This window comes from Enhydra lutris, unplaced genomic scaffold (assembly GCF_002288905.1).
Source record: "Enhydra lutris kenyoni isolate GAN:26980312 unplaced genomic scaffold, ASM228890v2 scaffoldscaffold66, whole genome shotgun sequence".
Taxonomy (NCBI): domain Eukaryota; kingdom Metazoa; phylum Chordata; class Mammalia; order Carnivora; family Mustelidae; genus Enhydra; species Enhydra lutris.
This window is the reverse complement of record NW_019154150.1, coordinates 5,083,929-5,110,982: the sequence shown is the minus strand read 5'-3', so window position 1 is coordinate 5,110,982 and position 27,054 is coordinate 5,083,929.

Sequence of the window (27,054 nt, the reverse complement as noted above, 5' to 3'; positions counted from 1 at the left end):
ACTCCTGGGTGGCTCAGTCAGTTAAGTGTCTAATTTTGGCTCTGGTCCTGGGATTGAGTCCTTCATTGGGCTGCCACTCCCCCCACTTGTGCTTGCTCTCTCTCTTTGACAAATAAATAAAATCTTTTTAAAATTAAAAAAAAAAAATCCTAGCATCTACTATTGAAAAGTAGATTTCTTCCCAAAAGGTGTTCCTTCACAAAATCTTGCTCAAAGGAACCAAAGGCCAGAACACTCTCTCTCTCTTTTTTTTAATTTTCAAGGAAATGGGCAGGGAGGGAGAAGCAGACTCCCCACTAAGCAAGGAGCCTGATGTGAGACTTGATCGCAGGACTGCAGGATCATGACCTAAGCCGAAGGCAGAGGCTTAACCAACTGAGCCACCCAGGCGCCTCGGGTTGGAACTCTTTACTTCCTTTTACTGAGACAGAAGAGGTAATTCTTAGGGAGGAGATGTCTGTCTTGGTTTGGAGATTTCTATGGAAAAAGAGGCGAAGTGCTGCCTGAAATGTCCAACTCTCTGAGCCATGCTGAACTGTTTGGGAGAAATCCAGCAGTTTGGGATCAGAGTGCAGGTTGACAGGTGGAGGCAATAAATCAAGACTAATTCCCTTCTCCCTCAAAGAGCTAGATCTTCCCCCAATGACTCGGTCAAGTACACCAATACAGTGGACAAAATTCGGCAAGCTGGAAGATGTCACTTCTCAGGCTTTCTAAGAAGATGAAGAAGGGGAGATATAACAAGTGAGCACCTCAAAATTATTCTAGTTTGAATTGGAACTCTTCATTCCTTTGGAGGTGCTAATGAAGAAGGAAAATACTAGGAAAAGGCAGATTAACAAAGAAAGGACAAAGAGCAGGGATAGGCTGGAGGGCTGGAATGTAGAAGGTGGCATTTGCTTATAGGAGGAAGTGCTTGACACATGTCCGCATCACTAGTTCCCAGCTGCCTGAGTCTCTGCCTCTCCCCAAATTCCTACCATTCTTGCATTGGTAAGATAAAGGGGTCAATAAATAACTTCAAGACAACTGCTTGGAAGTTACAGGAGATGGGAAGAAAAGTGCATATTTTATGACAACCTTGGGAGTCTTCTCCCTGTTGGATCTGCTTCCCATTTGAGGGAACCCAGAAGAAAAATTGTGGATAATGCACAGCTGGTACTCAAGGACAGTACCTAGTGTAGCTTATTGAAGAGGGCTTGGAAAGTGAAGACAGGTGCCCCTCTGGTGGTTTCCTGCTGCACTGGCCTCTCTGGCAATAATTGAGTGAGCTCAGTGTCCCCCAAACTTAGAAGTCTCTATGCTTCACTAGTTGAAACCAAGGCTTGGACACATGCTGGGACATGTGGCAGAAAGTCAGTGGTGGATGTGACTATGGCTGAAGTGACTGTGGAGGAAACCAGGTCACACTGCTTAGAAGTCCTCTACCTCTGCAGGTAAGCCACATGGGAGAAAACTGCTAAATGAAGCAGGGTTGGTTGGTTTGTACTTTCCTATAGTGAATCATAGGGTGGGTAGGCAGTGGTTACTGGGGTCCAAGCCAATTTCAGGAAAAAAAAAAGTGTGAATGTAGCTTATCACAATGGCAGCACAGTACATAAACTCACCCCAGATTCTACTCAGGTAAACAAATGCTCTGGAGCATATTTATCCCAAGCATCCTACAAAATCTTATTTCATTTAGTACCACAAAGCACACAGGAAGTAATTTATCACCCAGGTCTCTTAGACCAGTGTTCTCAAACACGAGCTTGCATCAGACTCCCCTGCAAGGCTTGTTAAAACAAGACCTTAAAACAAGACACCCCAGAGTTTCTCATTCAGGAGATCTGGGGTAGGGCCTAAGAATTTGCACTTGTAACAAATTTCCAGGTGAAGCTATGTTGCTCAGGGATGTTTTTAGATTTTTTTTTTTTTTTTTACTGGCAGAAGTACTGTGCATAGTAAAGGGCAGTAGTGACTTAAGTAGTGACTTAAGGAAAGTGCAGTATAAGTTGCAAGCAAATCGAGGTTTTAGTATCTGTGAAGACCATTACATTGTCTGAAGACACTGGCTTCGTAACTGTGTACCTCTCATTGTATGCCCACTGTTGTGAATACACGAGATGAAGATTGGGGCTGTGACTGCTTGCAGTCAGAAGTCTTCTGTTAATCATCAACTGGATTGATGAACTTTTAGGTAAACAGTTGTTTGGGAAAGTCAATGCAGGGACCAAAGACTCTATAGAAAGTGTTTACAAGTGTGAAACACTGATCAGATGTTTGCTGTGTCTAACTGATGTGATGATGATATGAGCAAAATATGCATGTCAGTAACACATAGCCAAATACATCTTGGGTAAATACAGGGTTTTTTGTATGATTAATTGATCTGATTTCCTGAACCTGATTACCTGTTTCCCGGCTACTTCCACCTGTATAACCAAGTACACTTGTTGGGGAACATCATCGAAAAGTGGTGGCTGCCAGTTGACCCATGAGCTGGACCAGGCACTCCGAGGCTCCTCACCCCCTGACCTATTCGTGGAATGTGGGTTCCCCTTGCCTCTCCCACTATCAGAGGCTGCTCCAAGGACATAACCTAAACTTGAGCCAATTTTGAGACAGTGAGATGCTGTTGAGAACACCTGCATGTTACACGTGATTGAACAGTTAAGGCGTTTTTATAAACTTTCAAGATTTGGTGAGCAGCCATAGCAACCCATTCATCTTGGTACTGCTCAAGACAAGCCTGGGACATAAACTCCCTTTGCCTATTGAAAATTGCCCCCTACCAACTTGATTGCTTAACAAATGGCATTATTTTTTTCCAAAATTTCTAAAATGAAACTTGTGTACTTCCTCTAAGAACTGCCTTTCCTTTTGTAACCTTCCAAACTGTAAGACTTTTTCTGCTGTTTCTATGCTTAAGAACTTGGCAGCAGCCATACGCTAACTTACTTTCTCATTACTTATGTTAACAGATGATCTAATGAGATTGCTAGTTTGTTTGCATAACCCAAGATGTCAGTTAAAGGGTGTCAAAAGGAGGTAAGAGTGTACACGTTCACAAAGATGAAAATGTATGTGTATAACATGTGACCTTGGTAAAGTACAGTTCTCTTTTCTTTAATTTGAAGTATCTTCTTTTAATTATGTAAAGATGCACTGCAAAGTTTTTGTACACAGGAGGTACTGGAGTGTCAGTTTTAGCCTAAGCATATCGGACAAAGCTTCTCTTATGGAAAATAAAGATTATAAAGGAGAGAATGTAAGATGTAATACCTGTTCACTCTGATAATATAGTTTCAGCAAACCATTAAACGCAGAGAGAACAGTAGAGCACATGGAAAAGTTAGGTGTCTTCAGTAATCATTTTGGAAGTTGTAGGAGCATTGGTTTTGTGGATCTGAGAGTACAGTGTGTGATGTAAGAGAGCAGATGTGTAAGTATGGGATATTCCAACCCATCACCTCCTGTATCCTTGAGAACCCGTATTCCCTATATAGAAGAAAGGAGATAACAGATAAAATGAAATAAATTAGATAAAAATTCTGCAGTCATGAATTTGAAATAGAGGTATTAGTATGGGTATTTTCATTTAGCCTCCTAACTCTTTCTGCTAAAGAGGTCTAGAAAAAATGACTAATCTGTTAGCACTGCTAGCACCTAGACTATGGTCTTGAAGCATCATTTCCTGTTAAGAGAAACCAGGGCTTCTCAGAGAAATGGATGATTCCAGGGCAGGCTAAGAAATATAGAAGATGAGTTTGGAATGTCTTATCATGCCAGAAAGCAAGGAAAGCTATCAAAGTTACCAAAAACTAACAGGATTGTGTTTCTAAGCACTTGATGAAACTCCAAAGGCAGATGAAAGAATTGACACAATAATAAAGGAAATAGCTGTAATAGAAATACTCAAATATGTAAGTCACCAGTAAATCCAAGAAAAATGTCACCTCTGGAGCATCATAGAGAACAAACTCTTAGTGTGGTGCATAAATAAATTCTGGAACACTGAAAAGAAATAAAATAAAATAGAATGAAAAAAAACAAACAAACAAATGAAAGGTAGTCAACTGAACCAACATATTGTCCTGCTTTTTCTATATAGGCAGAACCACTAGGTAACCACTAGCAAATGAGGGGCAGCTTTTCTGTATAGAAGTAGCTACCCAGCTAATATATGACAGAACAGTAGATTTAGAATGTCACCATTTTGCACTCCCCAATGAATAAATGCATGTAAGCATTAAGCATCAGGGGCTAATAATAATCACAGAAAGAGAGGTGAAGAGACATCATGAGCCTCCTAATGCAAAAACATATTGCCATCTACGAAATTTTCTTGCCAAAAAAGAAAGAATTTGAATAGGTTCAAGTCTCAGAAAATTCAGAGGACGGAAGAAAATGACAAATTACATTCTAGGAACGTAATCACCAATATCCAGGCTATGGGAAACTTTAACAAATGACTCAATTTCTTCAAACTGCAAAAGGAAAAAGGGAGAAGGGGGAAACCTGAAGATTAAAAGATATCAAAGACATTGATTTTTAAGAAGCAAAGCTAAGCAATTGCATATAAGGACGAATAATCAGGAGTTAAAACTATGAAAAAAAGCAAGGAAGAGGTGACTATTAAAGTCTGGATGGTCTTTACTTTTAGGGCACAGAGCGGCTAACAAAGTGATTGGCAAAGGTCTATTTTTTTATTTTGAATGATTGCACGATATCTGTTTTATAATCATTTATTAAACTGTATTTTATGAGTTTTCTGTTCCTGTTTTACAACAAAATAATGGAAAAAAGAGAAACATGTATCCAACAAATTGTTGGTATCCTTTGCCAGAGGAAAGGTCTAGAAAACACTTTTTTAAAACGATAGTCAACAAAATAGAAAAATGAGCAGAAGATTTGAAGAAGCACTTCACTAAGAGAAAATCCAAATACTCAATAACAAGACAAGTGCTGAAGGGAAATACAAGTTAAAACTTCAATTAGATACTGCTACATGCCCTCAGAATATAACTTAAATGTTGGCAACATGCAGGAAATCTGAAGTTGCTGGTGGGATGTAAATTGGCACAACTATTTTGGAAAACAGTTTGGGATTATCAGAGAAACTCAAAGACATATCCAGCGAGGGCTGTTAAATGTTTAACAGCTAGCTCTCTAGAAGCCCTGATATGCAGTATTTGTTGATTTCTGTGGTGTAAAAACTAGCAAGTAATGATTCTTTAAAAAATATATATGCATATATATACATAAGTAAAGGCAAGTTTATATAATTTAATTTTTAATAAGAGCTGTTTTAATTTCCTTATAAAATTCCTGATGTTTTATTTTTTGGTTCTGAGGGGCCAGCATGAGCCAGGTCTAGCACATATACTTCCATGCCACACACAGAAATTCCATACACACCTATAGAAATGTGTTTATAGGTGCACCTACAGAACCAGTCACAATCTTGTCTGTAATAGTTCAAAACTGGAAATAATCTATTATCCAATAATAAAAAAATTAGATAACTTTGGTATGTTCATATAATGAAATTTATTACACAGCAATGGAAACAAACTGGAGCTGCATGTAGCAATATGGATGCACCTTTAAGAAAATGTTGAGGGAAAATTAAACAAAAGAATACATCCATACAACTCCATTAATACAAAGTTTAAAAACAGAAAATGCTATAGTGTTTAGAGACATGCACATAGGAAATGAAACTGGAAAGCGAACCAAGAAAATGTCATAAAATGTAGGTTCTATCTTTGGGCAGAAAAACAGAGTTGTACCCAAGGGTACATGTAGTGTCTGGAGTGCAGAAATATTGCTTCTTGAAGTGGTGGTAGTTTCCTAGAACTTCATTTTGCTAAACCTGTATTCTAAATATTCTTCTGCATGAGTGTTGCATTTAACATTTTTTTAAAAGTTAAAGTTAGTAGGCAGTTTTCTCTAAGCATAACTTTTAGGCACAGCAAAGTTAATATCTGAAAGGTATGGATGTGATGGTCAAATTCTGACTTTGGTTTTCAGTTGGCATGGTATTAAGTTACCTCCTCTCTCACTCATTCCTGCTTCCAGATGGAAGCCTTTGGTAGGAAAAACGGGTTATCCTTCTCCTGCCCCTCTTCCCCAGCTCACTGCTTTTCCTGGCCCCCTGTGTTTTTCCCTTACTAGTAGCCTCAGAGAGAAGCTAAGCCTGAGATAGGCTGGACAGTGGTCAAAGTCATCTCTCATGAGCTCTGCAGAGTTTTCTCCGGTCCCTCAACCTGAGCAGGTACATCTATATTCCAGGTGGTCCTGAAATTCTTTCCTTAGAACTTGGTCACCCAGCTGCCTCCTCTTAAGGTCACCCCATACTACCAGCTGGTCCCACCAGATAGGACCAAGAAAACCTTATGTTAGCTCTCCCCTGCATGGTCCACAACTGGTGTGTGGTGGATGCTGTCAGTTCTTTTGCCCTGACTAGTTCAAGGAGAGCAGACCCACTCAACCTGGCTAGCCTGCTGGCTCCACTACCAAGACAGAAAGTCAGTTCTTTCCCTCTCTGGATTTCCTTTGGTAGAAAGGAGTCAAGCCCCATCCATGGGTTCATTTTAGTTTTGTGCAGAATGAGTCAGGTCCCAGTTCTGGGTCTCCCAACTGAATGGTGTACTGATCAAATCCCCAACAGATTTCTTGGGAGCCACCATTATTGGGCTTATGTCAGAAAATAGTGTCTTCTAATGGAAGGAAAGGGACAGAATTTGGCAGAACACCAGCTGTCACCAAAAGCATACTCTTACCAAGATTCACACTAATGTAATCACAAGAGTCCCTAAATGTGGATGAGAGAGTGTCAGAATGATTGACATGAAAAGATTTGAGCAGACATTGCTGCTTTGAAGATTGGAGAGGTCACAGACAAGGAATGAAAGCAGCTTCTAAAATCTGGAAAAGGCAATAAAATGGATTATCTTCTAGAGCCTTCTGACAGGAACACGGTGTTGTTGACACCTTGATTTTAACCCAGTGAGACCCATTTCAGACTTTTGACCTTCAGAACTGCAAGACAAATATATGTTGTTCTAAGCCACTAAGTTTGTGGTAATTTGTTATAGCAGCAATAGAAAACTAGTACGAAGGAAGAATGGAGACAAAACCAGGAGATTCCAACAGAACATCAGTGCCAAGGGCAAATAAGTATGTGGATTTTGGAAGTATGTTGCTTACTTACTTCCTTTGGGACTTTAGAAAAGTTACTTAAGAGCTATATGCCTGAGGTTCCTCATCTGTGAAATAAGCGACTATATACAAAGCACTGTTTAAAACAGTGCTTTGTATATAAGTTCTTAATAGCTTTATCTGTTAACATTATTAGTACAGGATGATATGGGAGCAGGTAGAATGACCCCCTTACCTGGACTGTAACTGGACGTGAAAAGCATCAAAGGAAGATCAAGACACCCTAGTTATACCCCAAACTCAGCATGTCCCAACTCTGATCTCATTCTCAATCCTCTATGCCTTTGGTAGAGCGCTTGGTCCATTAAGAAGATCCTCCACATCATTCTGAACATTCCCATCACCTTCCTGCTCTAACATAAATCTGCCCCCACTGCTGGTCACCATTTTCCCAGTAGCCTCCTTAACTATGGGTAAGGAGAATTTGAGTTGGGGATATATCTAGTTTGGGATTCATAGGATATAATAATGAAGATCCCTGTACCCTGATGTGCAGTTAAGTTGCTGCTTGCTCTGTTGGACTAAGAATTATTTCTTCTCCTGTACATGGTTTACTCACTCAGTATAGGGGCCTATGGATCATATATCATATCATGATATGAAATTAGTCTGCAACTCCCACCACAGAGGTAAATGGGCAGTGGAAGAAAAATAAGATTTGGAACAAATGGGACCCAAAATTTTATGGAAAACTCTTTCAATTATTAGACATGTAAATTGCAAACAACGGATTGGGTTCTCATCAAAGCTCTGTTAAAATGAAAGATATCTCTTGTTTAATATACTAGGTAATGCAGCATACGTAGCTGTAAATTCATTAGACATTTATTTATTTTTTTGATATGTAGAAATAAATGAAGACCCAACCAAATGAGAATAGGTAAAGTCTATTTATTCAGAACTTGCTATAACAATGAAGTCAGCCATCATCACTTGCATTTTGGCAGAGGCTCAAAGGCAAGCAGAGGAGTGAAAAAGCTTTCTGGTGGCAAAGAAGGAAAGTTTCAAGTGTGCCCTAATTGGAGACTGTTGGCATTAAAAAAAGCTAGAGGTGGGCTAACTACAAGTGCTGTATCTTAATATGATTGGTTAGGGGTGATATTTGGTTTTGTCTGGTTGGTCCTACCTTGGAAGCAAAAATTAAGGAAGCTGTCAGGTTTTACTCAAATTCTGGTCATTTGGGACCAATTGGTATAGAGGTTATTGTTGGCTTCCCAGACCAGTTGTTAGAGATAATGGTCTGACTCCTACAGGTCTGACTTATGGATAGTAGGCTCGCTTTCTGGGCTACTTACTGTAGATAAAGTTTTGGTTTCCTGTCCTGGTTGCTGCAGATTGTGGATCAGAGTTCTATTTTTATATATCATCTGGTCATTGTCTATTTATATATTCATCCTCTCAGATGCTAGTCATATGAAGTAAAATTTATCAGGATCCCTGTGTGTGCTCGGCACAAACCTGTAGCACACTACAAACAGCATGTATGTCACTGTAAAGACATATGTTTATAGTTACAAACTACCACTTATGAATAAATTTCAGTTAGCCATGCTGGAGGAAAGACCAGGTTGTTTATCTCTATAGAAAAATATTAAAAAACTATTGTCAGGTCAAGAGGCAATAAAGGATATGTAGCCAAAAAAGTTAAGAGAAAAGTTATAATAATATAGCTATATATAATATGTAACAATATATATAATATAGAAATTATAAGCATAATAGTGATATTATGTTACTTTTATGGATTTTGTGATGTTTGTGTTGTCAGTTTTTTAAACCTGTAATCTCATTTGAAATTGAAAGTTCATTTGAGTGTTTGGGAAGGAAAACCAGTTTCCAAAGAACTAAGGAGCAAGGGCAAAAATGATTGGACTTATGGGAGAGCTTGGTAAGCAGAGCCATAAAGTGTTGAGATAATCCATGAAAGGGTTAGTCTTGACAAATAGAGGAAGGTTCTTTCTGTATAGCAGGAGAAAAAGAAAATGAGAGACTAAATAACAAGAAGACAATAGTCAGATGATATATAGAAATAGAACTTTGACCCCCCTCCCCCACAATCTGCAGCAAACTGCCTAAGAAATTAATTCCCTTATCTGCAATAAATGGCCCAGGAAGCCAGCCTGCTGTTAAGTCAGACTTGTAAGAAGTCAGATTGCTATCACTAGTAACAATCCAGGAAGTTAAACAATAACTTCTGGAACAATCAGCTCAAAGTGGCCAGAACTTGATTAATAACTGACAACTTCCCTAAATTTTGTCCTTGTTTCCAACTTAGGACCACCAGAGAAAGCCAGGATACATCCCTAACCAATCACATTGATAGCCCACCTGTAGTTTCCCCAGGCCAATAACCTCCAAAGAGGGCATGTCTGAAACCTTTCTTTTTTCTTCTTCCTTTCTTCTTCTTCTTCTTCTTCTTCTTCTTTTTTTTTTTTAAGATTTTATTTATTTATTTGCCAGAGAGAGCACAAACAGAGGAAATGACAGGCAGAGGGAGAGAAAGAAGCAGGCTCCCGTTGAGGAAAGAGCCTGATGCGGGACTTGATCCCAGGACCCCGGGACCATGACCCGAGCCGAAGGCAGAGGCTTAACCCTCCGAGCCACCCAGGCGCCCCTTCTTTTTTTTTTTTTTTTTTTTAACTAACAAGCATTCTGACTGCTCTCCCCACCTTTGAGTTTCTGCCAAAATATGAGTGATGGTAGCTGACACCCTTGCTATCACAAACTCTGAACAAGTAGCCTTTGCTTTTCTTATTTGTCTGTTCCTTTTTTATTTCCTTCAGGAGAGGGAACAGATAAAGACAGAGACTTAGTGATACAGAGGAAATGAGAGTCTCAAGATGGCCAAGAACATCACACAATAGGAGATCGTTTCACCCATGGAGCCAAGAGTGTGGAGCTGGATACAGCTTGAGAAGATGGAGAAGGTTCAGGGGGGATGATGTAGAGAACAGAGTAAGGAATTAATAATATGAAAGGGATGTGGTAGGGTGAGTTTTTGAGCAGCCAGATGGTGGGGCTACACATATCCTGTAAACTGAAATGTATAAATTTAGAGTCAAACTTGGAAGGTGACAGGGGCCAGGCAGGAAGCATAAGCAAACAAACTTGGCTAAGGACCGCAGGGAATAGTGGAGACTGTCTCCAGCTACAGAACATGCCCCACCTGAAAGTGGGAGCAGCTTTCAGCTCCCACTGATTGGACCTGTGTGCTTCTGAAGGCAGTAATGGTGTCAGATGCTCAATTTTAAAGAGAAACTAGAAACACAGAATTTTATAGAATTTTTTCAGTTTGTTTAAATGTTGGCAGATAATGTGATTTAAAAAAATATCACTGATCCAACAATTGCACTACTGGTTATTTACCTCAAAGATACAGATAAAGTCAAACAAGGGCCATAGGCACCCCAATGTTCTTAGCAGCAGTGTCCACAATAGCCAAACTGTGGAAGGAGCCAAGATGCCCTTCAGCAGACGAATGGATAAAGAAGATATGGTCTATAAATACAATGGAATATTACTCAGCCATCAGAAAGGATGAATACACAATATTTACCTCAACATGGATGGAACTGGAGGAGATTATGCTAAGTGAAATAAGCCAAACAGAGAAAGACAGTTATTGTATGGTTTCACTTATTTGTGGAACATGAGGAATAGCATGGAAGATATTAGGAGAGAGAAGGGAAAAATGAAAGGGGAGAAATCAGAGGGCAAGACAAACCATGAGAGACTATGGACTCTAGGAATCAAACTGAGGGTTTTAAAGGGGGGTAAAGGATGGGCAAGGCTGGTGATGGGTATTAGGGAGGGGATGTATAATATGGAGCACTGGGTGTTATATGCAAACAATGTATCATGGAACACTACATCCAAAACTAATGATATACCTGGGGCTAATAATACATTATATGTTAATTAAAAATTAAAAAAAAACCTAATGATGCACTGCATGATGACTAACATAATAATAAAAATTATCAAAAAATAAAATAAAATAAAAATAAGATATAATACATTCTATCAGTTTTGTTGTACATTCATTTGCTTGAGGCTTCAGAGAATGAACTGAAAGATACACTGATGCCTGTTGTTGTTAACTCATTCTCTAATACTCTGAACCTTTTTCTTACTGCTCTCCTCACTCCTCTAGTCACACTGACTACTCTATTTTAAATTGCAACATCTCCAATAGCATTCCCTGACACCCTTCTCTTACTCCCTATTTATCACCTTATCACCTATCCCCACGCATTTTTATTACCATTTTAGGTACTGCCTATTTTGCTTACTGTCCTTGCCCACAGGAATGCATTACTTGAAAACAGGTAGTTTTTTCTGCTCTATTTCCAGGACATAAAACTGTGCCTGGAATATAGTTTGCATTTAAATATTTCAATTGTTGATTAACTGTCTTTACACTTAGGCATTTTTAGCTACAAATTCAGGATTATTTTTTCTTTTAAATGATTTACGTTTTCACTTGCCTTGGGTGTTTTTACTCATAGACAAGATTGTTTCTTGAGAATAAGTATCCAATAGTAACATAATCAAATTATTCTATTAATGGGAGAAATTGACTTTGATGTTTATCACATTTGCCTTAGCAGTGGATATTAGAAGTTGTGGAGTGAGGGTAGACAGGAAGGGAAAAGACTGGAGATGGTGACTTATACATCCATTAATAGTTGACTAGATGGCTCAACATAACTCCTCCTTGGAAGATAGCTAGAAAAACCATGTTAAATATAAAAATTAACTTCTTAGAACCATCAAAGATCTACCAACCTAGTGAAGAATTACAGAGGCCAAGTTCTGCAAAAAGATGCAACTCTAAAAAATGAGCCCAGTGATTGGGGGACTCCAACTGCTAATGCATTAGAGATAGCATTACCAGATAAAACACAATCAAATTTGAATTTCAGATAAAAGCAAACATTTTTAGGATAAGTATATCCCAAATATTGCATGAGACATACTTGAACTAAGAAAAAGTATTAGTTATCTAAAAGTTGTATTTACTGGATGTTCTTCAATATAAGAATGGACAAAAACTCTTCACAAATCTTCCTTGAATATCCATGGAGCCATCATAAATATTAAATGACTGTTCTTTCTAAGGATTGACCAGTGCTGGGCATCATATTCAGTGCTGGGAGAAGAGAAACCAGTAAGATGCTCTCTTGGCTCTCAAGGAGGAATTTTCCTTCCTTGGGGGTCTCTTGAATCTGTCACTTGCTTTTCCAGTGTTTTCCTATAACCTAGGGACTAAGGAGAGGGCTCTCTAGTTGGTCTCCTCCTTCCTGCAGTCCTGCACAGTCCTTCCAGATCAGCCTTCCTGAACCTCAACCCACTGTCTGCTTTTCCAGAACCCCTCAAAAAAATTTGTTTTTCAGGCTCCTTATATCCAATAAATGGGTACTCAGCACTTGCTCTGTGCCAGGCACTATTTTCAGTGGTAGAGATCCAGCAGGGTCCTACTGTAGCTGGAGGTTGGGAAAGACATAATGAACAAGTATGCCATCTGGCACATGATAAAATTGCCATAGGAAGAATCTTCTATATTCAAGTGGTGACAACTTTTGAATATTACCTGAGTCCTGTGATCCTAAAAAACAGGGAAGGTTAAGAAATCCCTCCACCCTTTGTATTCCAGAAAATCCACTTACTGAAAAGGACCACCTTTTACCATATAACAGAGGTAAGACCTGTAGATACCTCTCTTACTTACCTATGACAAGGCCAGACCAGGATCCTCAAAATTCCCTTTCTTGCTTCATAAATGATTAGCTGAACTGCTTGTCCCCACGGATCAATTGGAACAGCATCTTCATTAACCAAACTTTGGTTAAACTTCTCTTCTTCCTCCATGATCCTGAACTTTGGTCCATCCTCACCCCGAGTCAGCAGGGCACCCCCATCCCCCATGCCCAAGAATAGGCTGGCCTCAGGGTCAAACATTCTCTGTTCTACTATCCAATTATAATAACCGTGATCATACTACCCCATACCTGGTTCATTCTAGCTTTATTTTTAACTACCTATAAAATAAAAATTCTTTTTGCCTTACCCTGGAGATGGATGTAGATCCCATGGTCATGGTGCTCTACCTACTGCAATAGTCTTCCCCCCGCAACCATTGCCATAACCCTTTTGAACAGAAGTCTCTCCTTACTAAGTCCAGATTTGCTTTATATTTGATATTGGTCAGTGAAGGTCTCTCTTTAGAGCAACATTTGAGCAGAAGACTAAAGGAAGTTAGGGAAGGGAGCATATTGATTCTGCCGTCAAATGCTCTACCCCGAGCTATACCCCCTAGAATACTGATTCTGGTGGGAAGAAACATTCCACGTAGGGGAACAAAAAATGCAAGACACAAGGAGCGATCATGCTTATCATATTCAAGTGGCAAGTGAGAAGGCCAGTGGGCTGGATTACCATAAGGATGAAAACCATAGAATATTAGGACAAAGAGATATTGGGAATATGATTATACTGGGCCTGGATTTTATTTTAAATGGGATGGGTAGCCATTGGAGGGTTTCTGGACAGAGACAACTTGATTTTAATGAAGTCACTTGACGATTGTATGGCTAAAGCTAGAAATAGGGAAACAGGTTTTTACAATACTCCAGGCAAGAAAGGATGGTGGCCTAAGGGACAGAAGTGGTGCACATGATGAGAAATGCTGAGATTTTGGATTTGTTTTTGAGACAGAGCAGTTTGCTGATGGATTAAATGGGAGTGGCAGAGCAGGGCAGTGAGGGAGAGGATTCCAGAATGAATCTAAGGTTTTTGACTTAAGTAACTGGATTTATGGAGTTATAGCTAACTGACCTGAGAGAATTAGAGGAGAAAAAACTATGGAAGGATCAAGAGTTATCTTTAGGGTATGTAAATTTAAAGCATCAATTAGGTATCATCTTAGTGTGGCAGAGCCCAAGGCCTATGTGTAAGTAGTTTCTTTAGGAGGTACAGGGGCCAGCAATAAGAAAAGGGAACAGGAATGAAGAAAGGCCAATAAAAAGGTTTGATATTAAGGTTGCTGTCATGTGCAATGAAAACTCAAATCCTCAAAAGTACCTGAGAAAATATACAAAATGCCGACAGGATTGTCTGTCTGTAGGGCAGGGGGCAGGAGCCCTTATTCACTAGCTCCCCACCACTACTGGTCAATAGTTTCTCCAGGCTTGTTAACATCATTAACCTTTTAGTTGCCTATGCTCTGAACAAATCCAGCTGTCTGTTCTGGGGCATTGGAGGAAATCCCAGGGGGCAGAAAAGGAAAATTCCTTTTTTTAATTAATTATTTTTATTAACATATAATGTATTATTTGCCCCAGGGGTACAGGCTGTGAATCATGGGCTTACACACTTCACAGCACTCACCATATCACATACCCTCCCCAATGTCCATAACCCAACCACCCTCTCCACACCCCACCTCTTCCCAGCAACCCTCAGTTTGTTTTGTGAGATTAAGAGTCTGTTATGCTTTGTCTCCTTCCCAATCCCATCCTATTTCATTTTTTCCTTCCCTACTCCCAACCCCCCCACTCTGCCTCTCAACTTCCTCATTCAGGGAGATCATATGATAATTGTCTTTCTCTGATTGATTTATTTGCTCAGCATAATACCCTCTAGTTCCATCCATGTCATTGCAAATGGCAAATTTCATTTCTTTTGGTGGCTGCATACTATTCCATTGTATATATATACCACATCTTCTTTGCCCATTCATCTGTTGATGGACATCTAGGTTCTTTCCATAGTTTGGCTATTGTGGACATTGCTGCTCTAAACATTCGGATGCACATGCCCCTTCGGATCACTACGTTTGTATCTTTAGGGTAAATACACAGTAGTGTGATCGCTGGGTCATAGGGTAGTTCTATTTTCAACTTTTTGAGGAAACTCCATGCTGTTATTCAGAGTGGCTGCACTAGCTTGCATTCCCACTGTTAGGGTCCGTGATCAAAGGAACAAGACTGATATAAAGCGAAAATCAAACAAAGCTTTATTTCACACCAAGCATCAAAAATTAAACTGACTGGTCAGGGCTATCTCTTACGAAAAGACAATGACGATGATTCCGACAAGGTCACTCCCAAGAAGGCCGCTCCAGATGAGGCTGCTCCGCAGATGAGGCCGCTCCCCGCTTGGAGCCACTCCCAAGAAGAGGCCACTCCCAAGAAGGCCGCTGCTGGTGAGGTCGCTCCCCGGACAGGGCCGCTCCCAATGACGAAGAGGCGATGACGACAGCGATGATGACAAGGAGGACAACACTGATGACACAGACTCTGCTCCCCATGACGCCACTCTGACAAGGCTGCTCTGGCGAGGCCGCTCCCCAGACAAGGCTGCTCTGGCGAGGCCACTCTGGAGGAAGCCTCTTTCCTGGTGATGCTGCTCCCGCAGGGCCGCTCACCGAGGAGGCCTCTTCCCAGACGAAGCTGCTCCCTGGAATGACACAGCTCCGGCAAGGCAGTGGCTCAGGGTTCCCGGCGAGGTTGCTGCCATCTAGGCCGTTTCCCGAGGCACCGCTGCAGAGAGTTGCGGTGTGTGGGCGGAGCTGCTGGCTTCGGGGCCGCAGGCGTCTTGGGGCTGCAGGCGTCGGGGCGCTGGCAGCGCGGGACCGCCGGCGGCGGGGCCGCTGGCAGCTCGGGGCCACCGGCGGCAGGGCAGCTGGCGGCTCCGGGATGCCGGCAGCCGAACTGCTGGCATCTGGACCGCCGGCGGCGCTTATAGCTCTTACAAGAGCTGTTACAGCCCCTATAGCTCTTACAAGAGCTGTTACAGTTCTTCTATGCTGCTCCCGCCGACTCTTCTATGCTGCTCCTGCCGACTCTTCTCCTTCTGCTTCTTCTTCTTCCTTCTTCTTCCTCTGACAGCTCTCCTTCTCCTGCTCCTCGCCAGCCTGCAGACCAACCTTTATGGGGGTGGTTGAGCCCCGCCCCTACACAGGTAGCCAATTGAATCCCAATTCACCCAGTGGATATACCCATGCCCCACCGATTGGACGTCTCCACCCGGCCTGCCCCGCCCCTACTTCCGGGTCCACAAGCTAGTTCCTCTGGGAGGGGCAGGCCCTTACACCCACCAACAGTGTAGGAGGGTTCCCCTTTCTCCACATCCTCTCCAACATCTGTTGTTTCCTGACTTGTTAGTTTTAGCCATTCTGGCTGGTGTGAGGTGGTATCTCACTGTGGTTTTGATTTGTATTTCCCTGATGCTGTGTGATGTGGAGCACTTTTTCATGGGTCTGTTGGCCATCTGGATGTCTTCTTTGCAGAAATGTCTGTTCATGTCCTCTGCCCATTTCTTGATTGGATTATTTGTTTTTTGGGTGTTGAGTTTGATAAGTTCTTTATAGATTATGGATACTAGCCTTTTATCTGATATGTCCTTTGCGAATATCTTCTCCCATTCTGTCAGTTATCTTTTGGTTTTGTTGACTGTTTCCTTTGCTGTGCAAAAGCTTTTGATCTTGATGAAGTCCCAACAGTTCATTTTTGCCCTTGCTTCCCTTGCCTTCTTCCCTTGGAAGAAGATGCTGCGGCTGAGGTTGAAGAGGTTGCTGCCTGTGTTTTCCTCAAGGATTTTGATGGATTTCTGTCTCACATTGAGGTCTTTCATCCATTTTGAGTCTATTTTTGGGTGTGGTGTAAGGAAATGGTCTGGTTTCATTTTTCTGCATGTGGCTGTCCAATTTTCCCAACACCATTTGTTGGGGAGACTGTCTTTTCCATCGGACATTCTTTCCTGCTTTGCTGAAGATTAGTTGATCATAGAGTTGAAGACCTATTTCTGGGCTCTCTATTCTGTTCCATTGATCTATGTGTCTGTTTTTGTGCCAGTACCATACTGTCTTGATGATGACGGCTTTGTAATAGAGCTTGAAGTCTGGAATTGTGATTCTACCAATTTCGGCTTTCTTTTTCAACATTCCTCTGGCTATTCGGGGTCTTTTCTGGTTCCATATAAATTTTAAGATTATTTCTTCCATTTCTTTGAAAAAAATGGATGGTGTTTTGATAGGGATTGCATTAAATGTGTAGATTGCTTTAGGTAGCATAGACATTTTTACAATATTTGTTCTTCTAATCCATGAGAATGGAATGCTTTTCCATTTCTTTGTGTCTTAATTTCTTTCATGAGTACTTTATAGTTTTCTGAGTATAGATTCTTAGCCTCTTTGGTTAGGTTTATTCCTAGGTATCTTATGATTTTGGGTGCAATTGTAAATGGGATTGACTCCTTGATTTCTCTTTCTTCTGTCTTGTTGTTGGTATATAGAAATGCAACTGATTTCTTTGCATTGATTTTATATCCTGACACTTTATTGAATTCCTGTATAAGTTCTAGAAGTTTTGGAGTGGAGTCTTTTGGGTTTTCCACATAAAGTATCATATCATCTGCAAAGAAAGAGTTTGACTTCTTCTTTACTGATTTGGATGCCTTTAATTTCTTTTTGTTGTCTGATTGCTGAGGCTAGGACTTCTAGTACTATGTTGAATAGCAGTGGTGATAATGGACATCCCTGCTGTGTTCCTGATCTTAGCAGAAAAGCTCTCAGTTTTTCCCCATTGAGAATGATACTTGCTGTGGGTTTTTCATAGATGGTTTTGATGATATTAAGGAATATCCCTCTATCCTACACTTTGAAGAGTTTTGATCAAGAAAGAATGCTATACTTTGTCAAATGCTTTTTCGGCTTCCATTGAGAATATGATATGGTTCTTGTTCTTTTATTAATGTATTGTATCACGTCAATTGATTTGTGGATGTTGAACCAACCTTGCAGCCCAGGGATAAATCTCACTTGATTGTGGTGAATAATCCTTTTAATGTACTTTTGGATCCTATTGGCCAGTATTTTGGTGAGAATTTTCGCATCTCTGTTCATCAAGGATATTGGTCTATAATCCTCTTTTTTGATGGGGTCTTTGTCTGGTTTTGGGATCAAGGTAATGCTGGCCTCATAAAATGAGTTTGGAAGTTTTCTTTCCTTTTCTATTTTTTGGAACAGTTTCAGGAGAGTAGGTATTAGTTCTTTAAATGTTTGGTAGAATTCCCCTGGGGAGCTGCCTGGCCCTGGGCTCTTGTTTGTTGGGAGATTTTTGATGGCTGCTTCAATCTCCTTACTGGTTATGGGTCTGTTCAGGTTTTCTATTTCTTCCTGGTTCAGCTTTGGTAGTTTATATGTCTCTAGGAATGCATCCATTTCTTCCAGACTGTCAAATTTGCTGGCATATAGTTGCTCATAATATGTTCTTATAATTGTTTGTATTTCTTTGGTGTTGGTTGTGATCTCTGCTCTTTCATTCATGATTTTATTTATTTGTGTCCTTTCTCTTTTCGTTTTGATAAGTCTGGCCAGTGGTTTATTAATCTTATTAATTTTTTCAAAGAACCAGCTCCTAGTTTCATTGATTTGTTCTACTCTTCTTTTGGTTTCTATTTCATTCATTTCTGTTCTGATCTTCATTATTTCTCTTCTCCTGCTGGGTTTAGACTTTCTTTGCTGTTCCTTCTCCAGCTGTTTTAGGTGTAGGCTTAGGTTGTGTATTTGAGACCTTTCTTGTTTCTTGAGAAAAGCTTGTATCTCTATATACTTTCCTCTCAGGACTGCCTTTGCTGTGTCCCACAGATTTTGAACAGTTGTTTTTTCATTATCATTTGTTTCCGTGAATTTTTTCAATTCTTCTTTAATTTTCTGGTTGACCCATTCATTCTGTGAAGGATGCTCTTTAGCCTACATGTATTTGAGTTCTTTCCAAGTATTCTCTTGTGATTGAATTCTAGCTTGAGAGCACTGTGGTATGAAAATATGCAGGGAATGATCCCAATCTTTTGGTACCACTTGAGACCTGATTTATGACCCAGGATGTGATCTATTCTGGAGAATGTTCCATGTGCACTAGAGAAGAATGTGTATTCTGTTGCTTTGGGATGTAATGTTCTGAATATATCTGTGATGTCCATCTGGTCCAGTGTAACTGTTCCTCAAAACAATGTATTACTTAAAATATAACCCATGGGAAATTTTACTAGTTACCAAGTATGTTTAGATCTAGCCTTAAGAAAAACACATACTGGCAACAGGCCTCTGGAGGAGAGGACGATATATGACCTTGAAGCTGAGCAGCTGGGGATGCCCAGCTCGTTCAGGGCAGAATGTAGCCTGCTTCATTTTTCCGTTATCTGTCCCCATCCCCCAACTCCCCCACCTCCCCCGGAGCAACTGTAGCTAATTAGATATGTCCTTTGAATGTGTTTGCTCAACTATAAACTTTATACTACTTGACCAGACATATTTTGCCTTCCTTCTTGTTTATCTACAAGGCATACGATTAATGTTTAGCCTTCTTTGGCTCTTCTATTGATTACTGTCTATACCTAACAGAAACGGCACTGAGGAGTTGTTTGGGGCAACAGTCTTTTCTACTTTTGTTCCCTGCTCCCTTTCTCTTGCAGCTGAGTTGTTTGTGCCTCATTCTTCTTCCATGCGCCTTCGGGTGTGGCAGGCCAGTGTGTCATTTAAGGCCTTTATTTCCTTGTTGATCTTTTGCTTGGATGATCTATCCACTTCAGTGAGGGGGATGTTAAAGTCCCCTACTATTATTGTATTATTGTCGATGTGTTTCTTTGATTTTGTTATTAATTGGTTTATATAATTGGCTGCTCCCATGTTAGAGGCAATGTTACTTAAAATTGTTAGATCTTCTTGTTGAACAGACCCTTTGAGTATGTTATAGCATCCTTCCTCGTCTCTTATGATAGTCTTTGGCCTAAAATCTAATTTATCTGATATAAGGATTGCCACCCCAGCTTTCTTTTGATATCCATTAGCATGGTAAATTGTTTCCCACCCCTTCACTTTAAATCTGGAGGTGTCTTTAGGTCTAAAATGAGTTTCTTATAGACAGCATATTGATAGGTTTTTGTTTTTTTATCCATTCTGATACCCTATATCTTTTGATTGGGGCATTTAGTCCATTTACATTCAGAGTAACTATTGAAAGATATGAATTTAGTGCCATTGAATTGCCTGTAAAGTGACTGCTTCTATATATTGTCTCTGTTCCTTTCTGGTCTACAACTTTTAGGCTATCTCTTTGCTTAGAGGACCCCTTTCAGTATTTCCTGTAAGCCTGGTTTGGTGTTTTCAAATTCTTTAAATTTTTGTTTGTCTTGGAAGATTTTTATCTCTCCTGCTATTTTTAATGATAGCTTAGCTGGATATAATATACTTGGCTGTGTATTTTACTCAATCAGTGCTCTGAATATTTCATGCCAGTTCTTTCTGGCCTACCAGGTCTCTGTGGATAAATCTGCTGCCAATCTAATATTTTTACCATTGTATGTTACAGACTTCTTGTCCCAAACTTCTTTCAGGATTTTCTCTTTGTCAATGAGACTAGTAAGTTTTACTATTAAATGATGGGGTGTGGACCTATTTTTATTGATTTTGAGGGGGATTCTCTGTGCCTCCTGGATTTTAATTCTTGTTCCCTTCCTATATCAGGGAAATTCTCTATTATAATTTGCTCCAATATACCTTCTGCCCCCCCCTCTTTCTTCTTCCTCTGGAATCCCAATTATTCTATATTGTTTCATCTTATGGTATCACTTATCTCTTGAATTCTCCCCTCATGGTCCAGTAGTTGTTTGTCTCTCTTTTGCTCAGCTTTTTTACTCCATCATTTGGTCTTCTATATCACTAATTCTCTCTTCTGCTTCATATATCCTAGCAGTAAGAGCCTCCATTCTTGATTGTACCTCATTAATACCTTTTTAAATTTCATCTGGGTTAGATTTTATTTCTTTTATTCCTCCAGAAAGGGCTTTTATTTCTCCAGACAGCGTTTCTCTAATATCCTCCATGACTTTTTTGAGCCCAGCTAGCATCCTGAGAATCATCATTCTGAACTCTAGATCTGACATATTACCAATGTTTGTATTGATTAGGTCCCTAGCTGTCGGTGCTGCCTCTTGGCTTTTTTTTTTTTTTTTTTTTTTTTTGTGGTGAGTTTTACAGCCTTGTCATTTTATCCAGATAAGAATATATGAAGGAGAGAACAAAATACTAAAAGGGTGGCAAAGACCCCAGATAAATGTATGCTTACCAAGTCAGAGGAGACCCCAAACTGGGGGGAGAAGAAAGGGGATAAGAATAAATTAAAATATATATATATGTATGTATATGTATTAGATTGGTGAATAGAACAGAGCCACTCACTTGATTTTGGGTGTGTTTTGATCTCTTGGAAGAAACTACCTCCCAAAATTTTATAGAAAGAAAACTTATATATATACAAAAATAAGGGTAAACACCATGAAGGGATAGAATATAACTGTAAAGATGAAAATTAAAAAAAAAAATTCTAAAAAAAGGGATCAGTAAGATAAGTTGGTTGGAAAAAGAAAGAAGAAGAAAAGGTGGGGAGAGAATGTGCTCAGGCTGGAGACTAGAACAAAGCACTTGCTAGATTTAGGGTATATTTTGATGTATTAGAAGAAACTGTATCCCAAAATTTTTTAGAAAACAGAAAACCTTATATGTATTCAAAAAATAAGGTTAAAAACAATGAAGGATAAAATATGACTATAATAATGAAGGTTTAAAAATTTTTTTAGGTAGGTATTGTGAAGATAAACTAGTTAAAAACATTAGAAGAGGAAAGAGGAAAAGTTAAAAAATTAGTATAAGAAAAAAAATAAAATTGAAAAAATTTAGTTTAACTTTGCAAGACTAAAGGATCATGGGGAGAAAGCCATGAATTGCATGCATTGTTTTCCCCTAGCTCTGGAGTTCTGCTGTTCTCCTGATTAGTGAACTTGGTCCTGGCTGGATGTTCTTGCTGATCTTCTGGGGGAGGGGCCTGTTGTAATGATTCTCAAATGTCTTTGCCCAAGGTGGAATTGTACCGCCCTTGTCAGGGACCAGGCTAAGAAATCAGCTCGAGATCGCTCTTGGGAGTTTTTGTTCCCTGAATGCTTTCTATAGAGGTCTGGAGGATGGGATTGAAAATGGCAGCCTTCCAATCTCCAACCCAGAGGAGCCGAGGGCTCAGGGCCCTATTCCTCAGTGTGCCCTCAGAGAAAAGGGGTCAATCACTCCTGTCTCCCTGGTCTCAAGCTGCACTCTGGGCTCACCCACCCTGTGACTGAGCATTTCTGTCTCTGGCTCACAGCCCTGTTTGGAGTCTCCAAACCCAGCAGGTTCCTGCCTCCAGAGGAGGAAGGTGTGTCTCTCTGGATCTGCCACTTGTGGAGTCCATGCTCAAAAAGTAGTGGCCTGACTGTGCCGCAGATCATGGTTTGAGGTAACCCCAAGCTGAGAGCTCACTCCTCAGCTCTGTCTCTGTAGTCAGCTTCCCCGCTCTGATATCTGGGAGCTCTGCCACATTCAGACACCCCCAGTCTTTCAGTGACCCCGAGGTTCCTGAGTCCACACTGTCCCTGTGAGGGCTCCACCCCTGCTTAGCTCCTAGAGTGATATCCTTCAGTAGAGCAGACATCTAAAAGTTCTGATTTTGTGCTCCACTGCTCTGTCGCTTGCTGGGAGCTGGCCCCTCCCACCGCGGTCTCTCTTCCTGTGGCTTTGGATTCACTTCTCCACATGTCCTACCTTTCAGAAAGTGGTTGATTTTCTGTTCCTAGAATTGCTGCTCTTCTTCTCTTTGATCTTCTGTTGAGTTTGTAGGTGTTCAGAATGGTTTGATAACTATCTAGCTGAACTCCTGTGACCTGATGTCATTTCAGTCTGCTACTCTCTGCCATCACATTGAGACCCAGAGAAGCTATTGAAAGGAAGGAAAGATGCAAATTGAATTAATTTTCCTTGTGACTCTTTTGGATGCAACCTCCAAACCCAACATCATCAGCTGCTGCTGGGATTTTGTTCCCTCACTCTCTGGTTGGCGATGGTTGTTAAGAGGAACCACCCTTCCAGCCTCTCTAGAATATCAGCAGTTGAGGCGGCAGGAGCAGTAGCATCACCCCAAAAGGAAAATTCTTGATGAATGTTCTCTGCTAAGTGAGTCAAAGCCAGAAAAAAAACTGTTTATCCTGGCCACTTGGATCAAAAACATGGGACTACAAAACAGGACGTGGTGCCAGAGATATATAACTTTAGAAGTCATCAATGTGTATATAATGTCCTTTTGAGTGGAAAATTGACTAAATAGAAGGAAATTTTCCCTATCACAATTTGAATCAAACCATGTAAGCAGACATCCACTCAACCTACTGGTAAGCTTGATTCTGACACAGTAGCCACTAGCATAGCCCCCTCCTAGCTGAGGTTATCCTGTATTGGATAGTGAAATGGCAAATCCCTCCTCCAAAAACAAGATAAAAGACTGCAATAATGACCCTAATTCAAATGGAAAATTGAGAGGCATAAATATAAGATCCCTTACAGAGATGCTAGTGTGCTTGTACCTGTAACATAGTCATTCTTGCAACAGGTATGTGCTTGCTTCAATCTCCCACTCAGACCAAAGGTGGTTGTCTCCTGAAGAATCATCTCTTGAGAGTACAGGTGACTAAGCACCAACCAGAAGAAACAGTTAGGAAATGATTGATTCACAGCACTTTTAAATTACTTAGCTTCCTGCGCCTCTCAGTGGTAAAATGAAGAGCTTAGACTAGACAATTTCTAAGGTCCTGCTCTTCTCACAGATTTCCATTGTTTTCCATTTTGGACTTAATACATTGACCGATTGAGTTCTTCTGACTCAGTGACACAATCAAAAGTTCTTATGATCAGGGGCACCTGGGTGGCTCAGTGGGTTAAAGCCTCTGCCTTTGGCTCAGGTCATGATCTCAGGGTCCTGGGATTGAGCCCTGCATTGGGCTCTCTGCTCAGCAGGAAGCCTGCTTCCTCCTCTCTCTCTGTCTGCCTCTCTGCCTACTTGTGATCTCTGTCTATCAAATAAATAAATAAAATCTTAAAAAAAATAAATTTAAAAAAAAGTTCTTATGATCAAACAGCATAGAGCAGGAGGAAAGAGTGATGACTCATCCTTGGTTGCTCTGGTTCTGAAGCCCTGTAGTGGGTAGAGAGTTAATTGAGATTCTCATGTCTGGACTTTAATATCTGAAGTAAAATACTGGCCTTTGATTTTTTTTTTTTCTAGAGGTAAAATAGTATCATTGATTTAAAAAACATTTTAAAGTTTCCAATATGTTATTCTTTGCTGAACACCAGATTGATTGTGTGATATTCCTGGACAGAACATTCACAATCTAAAACTCAATAAGAAGCTAACCCTGAAGAAAGTATTGGAAATACTTAAGAGAAAGAAAAATGACCATTTCTTGGGAGAATATCACATTATTTAGACATTCATTTTAAGATTGTGAAAGAACATTTCCTGACACTTGTCAGGACACTTGTGTCAGAACAGAAGTCTTTCCTTTCATCCCCTTTGCTCCTTCCACCATAATCCTTAGTTACCGGGGATTTGGGGAGGGGGGATTCTTACAAGAAAAAGAAATTAAGTATTTTAAACAAAGGAATGTAATGCAGGAGTTGGGCTGAATGAGCAGAGAAAATGAACAGGGTTTCATGGTTTCCAGAAGGTTCCAGAGGTTCATAACAATAGAAAGACACTGCCTCTTCTTGAAGCAAAGAGATCTCAAGGTACCTGATGGAAGCTGCATCACAGTGAGCCTTACCAGCAAGAGTTGGAGTCTCAACGGAGACACATCTGGTGTGTCTGATAGGCAGCCTAAGGAAGAAAAAAGTATCCCTTCTCCATTCTCCTACCACAGTGTCCTCCATTGGCCAAATCTCACCCAAAGCCAGCTGACCCAGGGGAATGGAAAACACAGACTGCAGAGGCTGGCCCCTGTGATTCAGAGCAGGCAGTGGAAGGGTATGGGATTGCTCTGAGTGCAAACTGGACAGGCATGATACAGAATAATACTGTCAAAGCTGATAGATACTAACAATAGAGAGGTTTGGTAGCCTTCTGGATGTTTGTAGAAGTAGACCATGGATCTGTAGGACTGGCTTCATGGGCACATGATCTGTATGGTTGCACAGGCCCCATGAATTATGTAGCCAGTCCTATGCATTAATAATCTACAGCTGTAGTTGTGGAATATAGAGAATGTGGCTGTGCTGTCATCTTTTCAGGTTAGAGATGCAAAGGACATTCGAGAAGCAGTGATGCTGAAATTGACTTTGAGGGCTGAACAGTAGTGTCAGTGAGAATCCAGGGGCAAAGGGAAAGGGTTAATAGAAAAGGGAAGGGAATAGAAGAGAAGGGACCCCCCCGACTCTCGCAGAGGGCCAACTCTTTGTGGATTGAGATGCAACCCGATAGATATGGGTAAATATTCTGCTCCATCTTCTGAACTCTGAAGTGTATGAGATCCACTACTAGGAAGATTGAGTATTTTTTGGTAAACAGCTCTGCCTGCCCTTTCCAGAAATTACCAAGCCCACTAGAAGGATTATGATAATTATGTCACAGAAGAGAGCAGAAGATCCATAAAAACTTGTATGAACACACCTAATTTCCTCAGATTTTCCATGAAAGCAGTTTGGTGAAGAACTTGAAATCTGTAATAAAGATGAGAATTTTCTTATTGAATACACTCAGTGTGCTTCATTTTTCAATTTCCTATGCTACTAAACTCTTCCCATTCCTCTTTTATGCATTGCTAAACAGTTATGGGTCATAAAAGTTTTTAAATTCCTGGGTCTATAGCTATATTTATCTCATCTGTTTTTATTCAGACCAAAGAGGCTAGACTCTTGAATTTTTATCTTTTATTTTACTAAGATCTTAGTAACAATGTTTATCTTATAAATAGTAAATGTCAAAATTATATAGAGTCTTTTGATATGTTGAGGTTTTTATTTAACATATCTACTTAATGTTTACAATCTGCTAGGCATTGTTCTAAGTGCCTTACAAATATTTGCACACAAACTCTACCCATCTTAAGTTCTCCATTTGTTAAAGCCCTTTGTTGAAGTGTTCTTTAACAAAAAGACAGGTTAACAAGAGAAAAACAGTTTAATGCATACAGGGTACATCATTCAGGAGAAACCTCAACAAAGAGTTAACACCAAGTGGTGGCTTAGAACTCTGGCCTATAAAGTGCTATCATCTTCAACAGTGAACACTAAATTTGTTTAGAAGTGGTACCACAAAGGAAAACTATTTTAGGCTTCCTAGAGTGACAAACTGCAGGAAGATCAATATATAGGAAGAATTTAATGGAGTAAGGTTAATTTGCAGATTGCTGTAGTGCTGATGATAGAAGTCTAGAGTCATCTCCAATAAAGCAGAATTTATATCCTGCCTTTAAGCAGAAAGGGTGGGGAAGTAGAGAGAGTTTTTCCTGTATTTGTTGCTTCCTAATTGTTGTCAGCTCAAAGCAATGTTTATGTCAAAATACTTTGGGGTGACATATTCCTTTCAGAGACACTATTATTATTTCATTTTCAGATGAGAAAACTGAGGCACAAAGTACCTCTTTGTGAATGAACATGTAGCCTGAAACCCCTAAAATAGCTTTTTCTATTCTGTAATTCTTTTTTTTTTTTTTAATGATTTTTTTTTTTTTTTATTTGACCGACAGATCACAAGTAGGCAGAGAGGCAGGCAGAGAGAAACAGGAGGAGGAGGCAGGGTCCCTGCTGAGCAGAGAGCCCGATGCGGGACTCGATCCCAGGACCCTGAGATCATGACCTGAGCCGAAGGCAGAGGCTTTAACCACTGAGCCACCCAGGCGCCCACTATTCTGTAATTCTTAAACTGGTTTCCCTTTACTGGAGTTTTTCACAAGCAGAAAGAAACAAGAGAAGTTTCTAGATCCTCT